This window comes from Thamnophis sirtalis, unplaced genomic scaffold (genome assembly GCF_051295495.1).
Source record: "Thamnophis sirtalis isolate CommonGarterSnake01/CBP01778 unplaced genomic scaffold, rThaSir2_p1.2 scaffold_11, whole genome shotgun sequence".
Lineage (NCBI taxonomy): Eukaryota > Metazoa > Chordata > Lepidosauria > Squamata > Natricidae > Thamnophis > Thamnophis sirtalis.
The window spans coordinates 46,460,425-46,473,892 of NW_028261391.1; the positions used below are offsets into that span (position 1 = coordinate 46,460,425).

The following is a 13,468-nucleotide window of genomic DNA, read 5'->3' on the forward strand; positions in this document are numbered from 1 at the left end:
CTCAGGCAGGAAACCCTATACCATTTCAGACAAATGGTTGTCCAATCTTTTCTTAAAAACTTCCAATGTTGCAGCATCCACAACTTCTGAAGGCAAGTCATTCCTCTGATTAATTGTAACTGTCAGGAAAATTCTCCTTAGTTCTAGGTTGCTTCTCTCAATTAGTTTCTATCTGTTGCTTCTTGTCCTGCCTTCAGGTGCTTTGGAGAATAGCTTGACTCCCTCTTCTCTGTGGCAGCTCCTGAGATATTGGAACACTGCTATCATGTCGCACCTAGTCCATCTTTCCATTAAACTAGACATGCCCAATTCAAGCAACAGTTCTTATATGTTTTAGCCTCCAGTCCCCTAATCACTTTTGTTGCTCTTCTCTGTATTCTTTCTAGAGTCTCAAAATCTTTTTCACAAGATTCAACAAGAGAAGGTAGGCATGTTAACTGGATGAGGGGAGGATACTCAAGTGACAAAATAGCAAAAGAGTTTCAAGCTGGGATTGGCTTTATTAAAAATTATAAAAGTGGCTGAGAACTGGTGTGGTTTGGAGCCATTACGTAAAAGATGGTAACATGCATGGCAGTTTCCCACCTCAGCTTTTCTGAAATTCAGACCTAACCTGGCCTGCAAAACAACTTTCAGTGTGATTGTGTGTGTGAACATCTAGCTCCCAACTTAAACAATAATAATCTGTTTTTGTTTCTACATATTTTGAGTCTCTGGAGAAATAACCATTAATTCTGAGATAATAAGAGCCTATTTCCAACCTTTCTAAGAAATCAAGGTGATTTAAGATTATTGGTGGTTTTAATTATTTTCAAGAGCTTTTTTTCTCATGTAGTCCTATTCCCTCTATATATTAGTCCCTATAGCACTCCTATTCAGCTGTACACAGTCCTTGTGCACCATACTTTTCATTTTTTGTCCAAAGTGAACTTTCTATGGAGTTTACTTCCCTGTATGTAAGTTGTAGATGAGAAAAATGCATATAACAAAAGAGTATGAATGGGAATGGAATCAGATTAGAACTGACTGTGATGTATGAGAAAGGCAATGAATGTAGGTGGAGACAATCCATAGGAGAAGGTGCCATTTTCACTGCTAAAATAAAATGCCTTCCAACTGTTTGTGTTCCTTCAACTCTAATTCTTTTCATGAAGAACACAAGTCTAATTTTATAGCATTTGAAAGGAATACATATACATACATATACAAGCATGCTGAGACACACACATAACACACTCCTAATTGCTGGGATCAGATCAGGAATAAGTGAAATAAAACACCATTTTCACAACCACACTAATTGAAGTTAAGCTTAGAATGGGGTTTGATGGCAGAAGCAACTGCAGTTTAAGTCACATACCCAGAGCTTGTAATGATACATTGTAGAATGAAGCCCTAGTCAAGAGAACTTGCTGCTTAGTATTCTTTGCTGATGAAGAAATATATTTTCTTTGGAAATGTGTAGGAAGTAACATGAGGGACAAATTTCTTTCTATCCTTAAATACAGCACCATGAGAGAATTTAAGTTGCACAGCAGGAGGAACGGGCAAATGGAAAGTGCCTGCTGACTCTGGAGGCAAACAAGTTCACAACATAAACCAGACAGTTGTTTTATTAGTATGAAGGAAGTAAAAAAATGAGTATAATAAAAGACATTGTTTATGTTATAGGGCGCTGGCATCAGTAGAAAGGGTGGGCTTGATGTCTCTTTAGAAGAGCAGTGTGTAGAGGCCCCTGGTCAGCACATAGTAAGCATCCTGTGTTGATATCAGATTCCTGCTGTGAAGGTCATGTTATAATTTATACTGCTTTTGTAATTCTTATGTATTGTTCCAGAGTGTATATAACCTTTAGGGCTTGTCTGTGTTCCCGGTGATTGATGTAGTTGTATGTGGCAATAAAAGAGACTTTGTGCATCTGTCTCTAACACTTCCTCATCCTTACAGTTGTATATAAAACAAACTTGGACTAAGTAGAGATTGAAGGATATATTTGCATGTCATATCATGGGATTGTTTCAGTTAAATAGCTGGGATGGGGAGGGGAGGCCTGTAATGGTTTAGCCTTTTTCCTCTTCCTGTTTCAGTGAAGTTTGTTTTGGAATGGAAGCTGTAATTGTAGAAGAAGCTGATTAAATCTGATTAAATATATTCAAACAGTTCAAACATTTTATTTAGACATTAATTTTATTAACATTCTATAAACATTGCAAAATACTAGAACCCAGTAGATTATACTTAGGCCTCATTGTTTTAATTTAATGAAGAAATAAGAAAATAATTTAAAACTGTTCATATACTCATTTGGGCTGCTCAAAGGTGCTTCAGAGACAGTTGTTAGGGATACTGCATGTAGATTTTGACCATTGGCTTGTTTTTGTAATTCATTGGTATTACACTCCTGCTAGTTTCCCCATACCATAACTATCCATCTGCAACAAATACAGAAATGGCAGCACCTCAAAAATCTGCCATTTATGCTTGGAAGTTTATAGATGGGCACTGAGTCAACACAATCAAATATTTATTGAACGACCACCTGTCAAAAAAATCAGATTTCATACTGTATATTTTATATGTACATTAAACTATATATGCATAAGGTAAGGACTCCTTAAAGTCAGACTTCATGCTTGGTGAATACAAAGGCATATTTCATGTTGTTTTCTTGATGACCATTCAGAAAACATTTGCAATGGTCTTCTAGTTGTAATTTTATTCTTTCCCAGTCTATCCTTAAACCTCTGGATTTCCTGATGGTCTCTCATCCAAATAGTAATCCCCCAAGATTTTATTTAGTTTTTTTTTAGATCAGCCAACCCATTGTTTGTGTTGGGCCAGATTTGCGGAAAACAAGAAGTAAATGCCAGGTTTTGGCAAAACTCTCATAAAAAGTAGTCACATAACTATAGGATGATGTAAATGGCTGTAAAGATCAGCGTGTTGAGCAGCACCTGAATTGTCATGTGACCACAGAATTTGGAACTTTGAGTCATAAATATCCCCAGGCAGGTCCACTAGAACTTCAAATGGTTGCTAAGTAACCAGTCGTAAGTTGAGGATTATGGTACTTGTATGGTTATACTAGCTCTTCTGATTTGTTTGTCACCGCAGTCTTACTTTTGGAAACTGAACTCTGCATTTCCACCTTGCAACCATCCACCAAAGAAGCCCTGTTTAGACATGGCATCCACAGCAACATTCAGTTCTCTGCTGTCCCTGCTCTATCTGGCGTTGCTAACATTTGTGGGCAGTGCTGTGCTCCTTGCTGAGATGCATCACCAGAGCTTTCCAAGCCTCACTGTACATGCTTTTCTGGCATTGCTCATGAATTCTTCCTGTCTCTGGATGCTCTGGTTTGGCTGGCACTCCATTAACAACAAGAAGCTGAAAATGCACCAGGATCCCCAAGCAGGAGTAACCTGGCTCAAAGGTAGAGAAATGCTACAAAAAGTATTTGCAAACAAATAATACCTAGTTCTCCCTAATTTCAAAGACTAGCCCTGAATTCTCTTGTCCTTCCAACTTCAGTCATTTTGGTTAAAGGAAAATTAAAGAAATAAATTATTTCCAGTTGACATTGAGTTTTCTGTATGGCTCTGAGCCAGTAATTTCCAATCAGACTAACCCACTTCATGGGGTTATTACTACGGGGATAAAACTGTAAGCTGCTTTCTGCCCTTGCAATGAATGAAATAAAAAACCACCACGTAAAACTGCAAAAATGATATTGGGCTCTCCATGTCTTTCAGAGATAACCCCATTTTTTTCTGAATTATAAGGTATAAGCTTTCTATCTCTCTCTCCCTCTCCCTCTCCCCATCATCTATCTATCAATCACCTATTATCACTTAAAAACTGTGGCAAGAAAGGTCATAAAATGGGGCAGAATTAATTTAAATGTTTAAGTTAGCAATAGAAATGTTGGACTCAATTACGGTGGTAAGTCTGAGGACTAATTGCAGACGTTGGGAGGAAAGTTATGTGTGATTTCAGGTATTTTTCTTCTTAACTCCAATCACCCTCCCTAAGCTCAGCCTGTATATGTGTCAAATACAGTAAGTTGGTGACTTTAAAAAACAACCCACTAATTCTTTCATCAGCAAGTTAGTAGGAATGTCTATTGTGCTAAAAGGCAGCTCTTGGATTGGATCAGTAGAGCCCTCCAGCCCAACTCTTTTCATTTCAATATGAAAGGCTTGCTGTGGGGTATCAGATCCATGCAATTCTTGGCCTGGCTGTGCTTTCTTTCAATTTCAGGTAGTCTGTCCCTCTTTGCTTTAGCCACATTGGTTTTGGATTGCCTCTTCATGGGCTATTATCATGAACTGCAGCACTGTATTCCTGTGCTAATCACTGTTTTCCTGGTTATGCAAGCTGTATTTTCCATCACACAGGTGAGTGAGCTTTGATCCAGGTATTGGGTGAGTAAATACAGAAAGCCTAATTGAAAATATTCTTCATTCTCTGTTATATTTTGCAATGTCTCTTTTGTTCTGCATTTCCCTAATCCCCTCCTTTTTTGCATCACTCTGAAAGCCCCACTAGATTCTTCTTCATTGTGATTTTGTTAGGGTAAAAGGGCTTTTGCCATTACATATGAGATAGAGCTTCAGTGACATTGGGAAGTTTTTAAAATAAGAATTTGGGAAGGGGCAGCAATTTTCAGGGTGTCACCACTAAGGAGGAATGACTAACTTACACCCAACACAACTTTGCTTGTACTTTATGTAAAGATTTATTTATTTATTTATTTACTAAATTTTGTATGCCGCCCACTCTCAAAAGAGACTCAGGGCGGCTTACAATAAAAGGGAGGGGGGATAGATAAAAAAAAAATAAGTTTAAAATTACACAACAGTCACAAACCTGAAGTGGGGCTGGACAACTCAACAGCCCCAGGCCTGCCGGAACAGCCAGGTCTTAGTCGCTTTGCGGAAGGCCGGAAGGGTAGTGAGGGTCCGGATCTCAACGGGGAGTCGTTCCAGAGGGCTGGAGCTGCAACAGAGAAGGACCTCCCCCGGGGTGTCGCCAGCCGACATTGGCTGGCAGATGGAATCCGGAGAAGGCCTAATCTGTGCGATCTAATCAGTCTTTGGGAGGTAATTGGCAGGAGGCGGTCTCTCAGGTAACCAGGTCCGATGCCATGTAGGGCTTTAAAAGTAGCAACTAGCACTTTGAAGCGTGTTCGGAGCCCAATGGGAAGCCAGTGCAGCTCGCGGAGGATAGGTGTAACATGGGTATACCTAGGTGCACCCACAATCGCTCGCGCGGCTGCATTCTGGACTAACTGAAGTCTTCGAACACTCTTCAAGGGCAGCCCCATGTAGAGCAAGATGCACATTTTGTAGCCTAGGAATTGCATGCAGTTCCCAGCTGCTGCTGCTGCTGCTGCCACCACCACCTCACAGTTATGGTCCTCAAAGTTGTTTAAATTGGACACAACCAAATAATCAATATTTTTGTTTTGAGGAGGCTTGGGAATGAGATTAATGGACAAAATGGGCAAATGAAGCTTTGTGGTGTACATAACATTTCTCAAGCCCCGCAATAGCACTTAGACTTCTATACCACTTCACAGTGCTTTCCAGCCTTCTCTAAGCAGTTTACAGAGTCAGCATATTGCCCCCAACAATCTGGGTCCTCATTTTACCAACCTTGGAAGGCTGAATCAACCTTGAACCTGGTGAGATTCGATCTGCCAAATTGCTGGCAGCCAGTGATCAACAGAAGTAGCCTGCAGTACTGCACTCTAACCACTACGGCTCAGTAACAAATTAAGACAGATTTTTCTTTTTGGTGGCTAAGGGACAAAATTAGTAAGTTAAACTTAAAAAGCCAATTCGGTATAGCAGTTAAGGCACCATTTTACAAAGCAGGAGACCTTGAGTTCTAGGCTGTTAAGCATAAAGCCAGCTGAGTGGTTTTAAGCCAGTCACTGTCTCTCAGCCTAGGAAAACAACAAACCATTTCTGAAAATATTGACATAAAAACTACATGGTGTTGAAGACACAAAAGGAGAACAACTATTTGCTCCAAACAAGGCAAAGGCAATTTCAAGCCTCAATAAATAGGGGGTGAAATCTAGGAAGACAAATCAGCTATCCTATCCCCATGTGCTGTAATATTCATTTAAAATCCAATCTTCTTCATGGCATTTAAGGTTGAAAAAAAGCTTGTCCATAGATCAAGTTAAAGGCAAATGGTAATCTGTCTTTAATTCTCTGTTGCTTTCTTACAGGTGTCTTTGCTATTATTTAATGCTAAAATTTGTATCCAGGCTCACCAACCTTTGAACAGATGAAATGTTTCTTCTAAGTAATACAAATGAAGGTGATCTGGAGAATGCACACAAGCACAATATTAATTCTTCAAAATGGAGTACAGTGTGATAATTTAAGTAAATGGGGCTTCGGAGATCTTGGTCTTGTTGTAAGCCAGAATTATGTTGACGTATTGAACTGCAATGATTTGGTATTCATTCATTCCATTTCTTCCCCCACCCCCATCCTATTTCTTTCTGTGGCCTCTAGGTTTGGATTGATGCACACACTGGCCACCAATGTGCTCCTATGGATGAGTGCGGTGCTGGATGAATCCATGAAACAGCTTGAGGAATTTTATGATGCTCACAAGGGAACAAGTGCCCAGGCTGCCCATGGTACAAAACCGACCTCTTGATTAGGGACGACATCCTGAAAGATTACCAATCAGTGAGCAGCTTAAATAGAATTGAGACATGATGGAATCCTGGAAAAGGAGAGGTGGGGGAAAGTTTACAGCAGTTGTTTGCACTTGCCACCCTATTATGTTTCTCACACCATAAAAAAGGAGCCATTGTGAGACTGGTCCAAAATTTCCTCCTGGTTCAGAATAGACAGAAAGAGATTCAGATTATATAGCATGGGGTGACATCACTTAATTTTAATTATCATATGCTGTTCTCCCATTCCAGCTGCTCACTGTGTTTTGTGTTCCCATGTTTTTGTGGTCATTCCTAAACACCCTATTTCACCTGGTTTCTGTTTATTATCCTTTACACACATGTACATATAATGTCATCATGCTTTCAGTTGTTGTACTGAATGAATGAAGTCCATGACTTTCAAAACAGAACATAGTTGACTCAATTCCAGTTTTGAAGCTGCAGTTGAATTACAGATCTTGAACCCAAAGCATTTATTCTGAATAGGGTAAAGTTGTCACAATGAAGTTTGATTAGATAAAGAAAGCAAGAAAGTGGGATGAAGAAATAGTTTCTTCTGGTTGGCATAGATAGGCACACGTTTCCTTTTTGTTCTATTACAATTAAACACTCCAGTGAGCATGTTTTTCAAGGTGTCTCTGTAGGTGGTTCCTACACCAACAGCTGCAGCTGTACAACTAGTCTTTGCCACAACTTCTCAGAAGGTGCTGCCTATCTACATCCCTTCAATATTGAGTTCAGTCTCCTCTCTTCTGCAATGCTGTACATCATTTGGAAGAACACTGGGCGGGAGGTCTTTCCCCAGAAATCCCATGTCACTCATAAGGTACATTTTGACCTGAGTGGGACATTCACTGGACTAGTATTAGGGGCCTTAACCATTTCAGCAACCATTGGGGTGATGATCTCATTTGGAGTACTTGCCAAGTCTCCTGAAATGATTTCCAGAGCTCTGTATACATACTACATTTTCAACTCTGTGTTGTTATTTGCCATGTTTTTGGCAACTTTGATGGGCATTGTTACCTATTGGATGAAGAAAAAAATCTGCTACTGAATATTCTAAGAGTGCGGTAAGAAGCTTAGATGTAACCTTGCTTTTGGGAAGCTCTTGTGGACCTCTTATGATATCAATCTTCTTTTGATTGCCATATTTTTCCTTCATGCCAATGGCTGTCTCCATCTTCTGGATTTCTGCTTCTCCTTCTGCAAGACTATCCAGATCTTAGGTCAGAATCTGTTTATTACTGAAGCCTTGTACTCTAGTCTGTCTCATGAACCAAATGCACAAGATAACACTGGCTGTATTAGTAATAGCTGGGTCTTTTCCATTTCTGGAGATCCCCAACAGGACATTAATGAACCTTTCTCGAAAGTCCTCTTCCTAACTAACTTCATGTCCAGTTTGGAGAATCAGTCATCGAGAAACCTACCAGATTATGGCAGTGATCAGTCTCTCTTCCAGAGTTCACACATCAAAGGAGAACAGAGGGGAACAAGTACCAGGAGGAAGAGTCTACAAAATATTTCAATTCTCCTTCTCTTCTCCTTCTCTTTTATAACATATCGGTGAGCTTGGTTTTGATTATAACATATCTAGCAAGGTTCCTAGATCAAATGGAAACTGGAATTCTAGACTGAGGTAGCCAGTCCAAGAATCTATAGAACACTAGAATAGTGTCTTCTTGGTGTCATTTTGAGAATATAATTGATCCGTTTCACAGTGGCAGGTCTTAGCTCAGGCCCAGTGAAGCCATGTGCTCTGTGGAGATAAGAATAGCTTCAATTAATTGGGCCAGGCATTGTACACCAGCATGGAGAGATGCCATTTTTGAATGGTTAATTTATGAACAGTTATTAAATTACAACTATCAGCACATCCACTATTGAAATAAATTAGAAGCATTTCATAAATAAGATTAACTATTAAAAGAGAAAAGGAAAGACACAGAGAATATATTAAATGCCAGATCATGCTTAATGCTTACAAATATGGGATAGAATTAGAAACATATCAAAACCTTCAATAAATTCTTCTGAACAAAGAATTATTTGTTATTTGGCATCTAAATGTTCTATGTTCTTGTTTTCCATCAAATTAATTCTCCTTAATTCTCTATGATCTGAATAAGTGAAAACTATTGCCAAATCCCACAACTTGGCATCAGGTTTTCATATTCTAGGCTAAGCTTGTGGTGATTATGTAATAGCTTTATGATGGATTTCCAAGGCTGGAAGTGACTCATCAGTGGTGCTGTCTTACCACCAAAGAAGGGAAAATGATGGCAGTAGTGGAGGGGGGGAGGCAGCCAGTGGGTATTTAAAATGTGTTACTTTTATGGAGATAATTAGACATTTTCAATTAAATATCATCTGCAGGAGATCATTTTAGTTAAGCTTGTCAAATCTGAAGAGGACAAGACAGTTGGAATTTTGCTTTCTTTATAGCTTTTTCCCTACTTATGAATTTTTACAAGTAATTCTTGGTGATTCTGTTCATAAAAAGCTAATTTGATATCTCAGTTAAGGTGCTGCCTAAAAACCAAGAGGCTGTGTGTTCTACTCCCCACTGTAGACATGAAAACTGAGTGGGTGGCTTTCGGCCAGTTGCTTTCTCTCAGTCCAGCTTACCTCACAGTAATTATTGTTGTGGGGAAAGCAGGATGAGGAACATGGATGTCCACCACCTTGAGTGACTTATAAAGTAATAAAGATGGAATAAAAGTCAAATAAATAAATGAACAAAGACAAGACAGACAACACATAAATCAAATAAATGAATTACCAACCCAGTCTGTTGAAGTCCTAACACCATAATTTGTAGCCTGTGGTGCTACACTGATATTGAGCATCTTCTTGTTAAAATGGTGTCTTGGATTCCAAAACAAAGTATTTAATTGCAGTTTCGGAATAATCTTTGCATGTAGTGTTAAGCTTTCAAACAATTTATATAGAAGATTGTTGTGGAAATGTGGCATTTTCAGCAATGAAATTTGGATTAAGAGAAAATAAAAGAACTTGTTCATTAATGAAAAGTACCACAATCTTCCAGAAACGTTATCAATTTAGAACAAAAGACAGATTCCCATCACCCTTTCAGAATGACTTCTAAAAATATTTTCTGATGAAAAATAACTATTCTTTCCATGATCATGAGGTGTACATTATGTAAGTGCATGAATTAATATATAACAGCATTCAAATATACACCTCTATCATTTTTCTTTTTTGAACATATCTATTTTATATAAGTTTACTTAATATATCAGACTGTTGACCCCAATATGATAAACCAGCTAGAATAACAATCTAGCAAGTTTAAAAAGAGGCTTTTTAGAGAAAAAGTTATTTTCTTGGCTCTGGCTTGCTTCGTTGATCATTACCTTGGTAACAGCTCTTCCTCCTGACCTTCAAAGTCATTCCCTAAGCACCCTCCACAAACTCAATCCTGCCACAGTCGAATTATTCTGAGTTGCTTACATACCATAATATAGGTAAGATAACATCCAGAATCACTGAAGACCAATCACACTATAGCATAAACCACATGAAAAAATCAATTCCCCTCCAAAAATAACAAAAATAAATGAGTGAAATTAAAAAGTGATAGGACAAAAATAAGACACAACAAAATGTTACCAAATATAAGAATATATGAAAAAGCCCTCAGAAATGTCCATTTTTAATCATCACAATTACTTAGTTTTGTGAACAACTTGGCCTATCTTAATAATCACTTTGTAGGTCAGAATGTAAGATTTTGCAGAATCATTGTCTTGAAGCAATCTGCTAAGGTGGTAGCAAAGTAGGAGAGACTAATAAAAGTGGGATGGCGGTGTCATGATACAAATGCTGCCTCTTTCTACATATTTTGTGATGTTGCATGGCCATGTAAAAGGCTTTGATGCTGTTAGCTTCAAAGATTTCTACTTGTATCTGAGCTTCACATTTTGCTTTATTAACCTGTCTCCTTTTTTTGGCTAGATGTGGATTCTGTATACCTATGGAACACGTCCATACCTTGTGAGCCAGATTGAACAGTCTTCCTATGGCTTTACTCTCTGGGCCATTGTGGTCAATATTTCCCTTCCATTGGGCATATTTTATCGCATGCATTCAGTGGCCAGTCTTTTTGAAGTCTACTGCAAGACCTGCTGAGAGAGAGAGCATACCAGTTTTGAGGATAATAAATGCCTAATTGCCTCATGAGGATGATACTAAAAGTGGATATGTGAAGGAAAATAGCTATTATTTTCAAAAGAGTTGCTATGTTAACTGATCACGCCTTGTAAATCAGACACATCATAGTTCCTCTCACCTATATATATATAATACTATCATCAACACTATCAGCATATAATTTATGGAGATAAATTATCAGGTATATTTTTTGGAGAAACCAAGTCTGAAAATTGGGATAACAGAAGAAAGCGGAACTTAAAACTATTCAGTTGGCTTCTTAATTGAATGTACTTCTACCATCCGCAGTTAAGTTCCATCTGATAATTCCACCTTTCCCATTTAATTGCAAAACAAATTCCAGGAAAAGCTAATTTATTTCTGCATCCCCTATGTTCCACCTGATAAAACCATCTTTCCCATTTAGCTGCATATGCTTTAAGGACCTTAATATAAAAGGAACAAAAAGGTGTTAATTATTTTAATAAATTTATATGTTTTAATAATTTTGTTACATCAATGTGTCACTAAAACATAATCACATTTTAATATTTTGTAATTAACCCCTTTGTTAGTGAAAGTATAAATATGATACATAAATCATCAAAGTGCTCAAGACCCATGTAGCACTTCCAGTAAGATTTAATAATAATATCTTAAAAAAACAATCTAGCAATTAATAAGCAAAATCTATTTTCTATATTAAAACATATGTATCAGTTCAAAACTTTAAAAACAATATTTTGATGATTGGTTTCAATTCCTACCGATATTCAGGACCTAAAGTGCTCCTATTTTTCTCTGTTAAATTCCCAGTCCCACATTTTACTCCTCCACTGAGTTGCTTTTTGTCTATCAACAACTAATGCAATGAGGAAATACTGCAAATAACTGACAGATAATCTAACCTATGAGAGCCTTTGTTCCTAGTTGGACTAACCAATCCATGTGACATAGTGGGAGGTACCTGTTGCAAACACTAGATGTGCAGTTATCGGTGTGTATTTTTCCCAGGTAAGGAAGTTTGCTGAGCAATGGGGAAACAGGTGAGGCATTTTTAAAAAGTTAGATTAGATATTTTAAAGGTTTATCTCTCCTTTCTGTCCCTTAGTTATTTTCAAATTCTTTTGTGTTAAGTAAGGACGAACTGTAGTTTTAACAAGACAACAAGTCAAAAAAAAGGCTTACCTGAACAAGGTAGACCATAATTTAATCCAAGTGGTTTAGAGATTCTGTCCAAGGTCCTGAAAATTCTTGCTCCTCCCGAGCAAAAGGAGCAGAAGAGAATATTCTTGGGAAAATATCTACTAGAGGCCTTGTATTAGATGTAACATGCTCCGTATTTTGTCTTCTATCATACTTGTCTGTAGGTTCCCCACCCTTGTGCTGTGTCTCTAATGGAAGGATGAAATCACTTATTTATTAGGGTCAGGTCACTGAGCAAGCAGGCTGTTTCCAGATAATGTGCAAGCAAAGAGGCTGTTGTGGAGGAAGGGGAGGGGAATGGGCCTAGTATATCATTCATGCTGAAGAGCCTGGAAAATCCCTTCTCTCTTTCCTATGTGACATTACGTAGCAGAAGGGAGAACTGTCCTGGTTCTTAGACATCACAATGCCGTCAACTGTGCCATCTAAAAGCAATTATATTGTATTATCGAGAGTACAATAGAGCTTGTAATTAATGAAAATAAAATGTTACATATTAAGAGCAAAATATTTTGCTGTGATATGTTTACATTCTGGTTCAAGTTCTAAGCAAGTGTTGCTTAACGAATATGGGATGTTAGATGTTTCAGAGATTGCAACAGAGTCCCCATATTGTCAAACTGAAGTACTGAACGAATTTTAAATTCAAATCCAGCTTGATGTCCAGCTATGAAATAATCTTTCAGTGTAACTTAGAGTGAAATTTTGATGAGGTTCTCATTGTTTACTTTTTAATATCTATTTGTCTCTACCTGAACTTCACACTACCTGCACTTCACATCTTCCTGTTTTAATAACTGGTCTATGCCTGCCAGTAGATGTGTGAAAGTGCCTGTTTTAATTATTCCTACTCATTTAATTTATAATAAGTAGGGAACAAAGTGGCATATGCTTAAGTATAAGAAAGTATAAATGTACAAAGAAAAATGGATTTTTAATTTCTATATTTCATAAAACTTAATAATTATTTGTTTCCACTGCCTTATTTTTATTTTTGTGAGTATTGCAAATTGAAATGCTATGGTACTGAGGTTTAGCTGGATAATAGCAATAGATTCTTATGCAATTCAGTAAAACACTTTGAAATATATTCCTGATTTCTAGTCTTTGATTATTTTCTGAAAAACATCAGAATAAATTTTAAAAGAATTGTTTTTCTTGTCATTTAAATTTGCACTGAACTCAGTCGCTCACTGTAAAATGCCAGAGTGGTCTAATGTAATCATGAACAAATGAAATAATTTCTGTCTAGAATTCTGTTCTGGTCTCAATATGAATATGGAACTATGGCAGCTCATCAGAAAGTAAACAGGTATACTAGACCAGTGTTTCTCAACCTTGGCCACTTGAAGATGTCTGGACTTCAACTCCCAGAAT

The 13,468-nt window shown here is 37.7% G+C and overlaps 1 long non-coding RNA gene and 1 pseudogene across 1 annotated transcript; one reads left to right on the plus strand and one right to left on the minus strand.

Annotated features, from left to right (window-relative positions):
• The first annotated feature begins 3,183 nt into the window (after positions 1 to 3,183).
• Positions 3,184 to 11,273, plus strand: LOC148043634 (proton channel OTOP1-like; annotated as a pseudogene).
• LOC148043635 (uncharacterized) lies at positions 4,239 to 12,734 on the minus strand. The gene is made up of 3 exons (XR_015698050.1): positions 12,074 to 12,734; positions 10,727 to 10,857; positions 4,239 to 8,468 (listed from the first exon to the last, which is right to left on the minus strand). It is a non-coding gene; the product is annotated as an uncharacterized LOC148043635 (long non-coding RNA).
• Between the last annotated feature and the right edge of the window lie 734 nt (positions 12,735 to 13,468).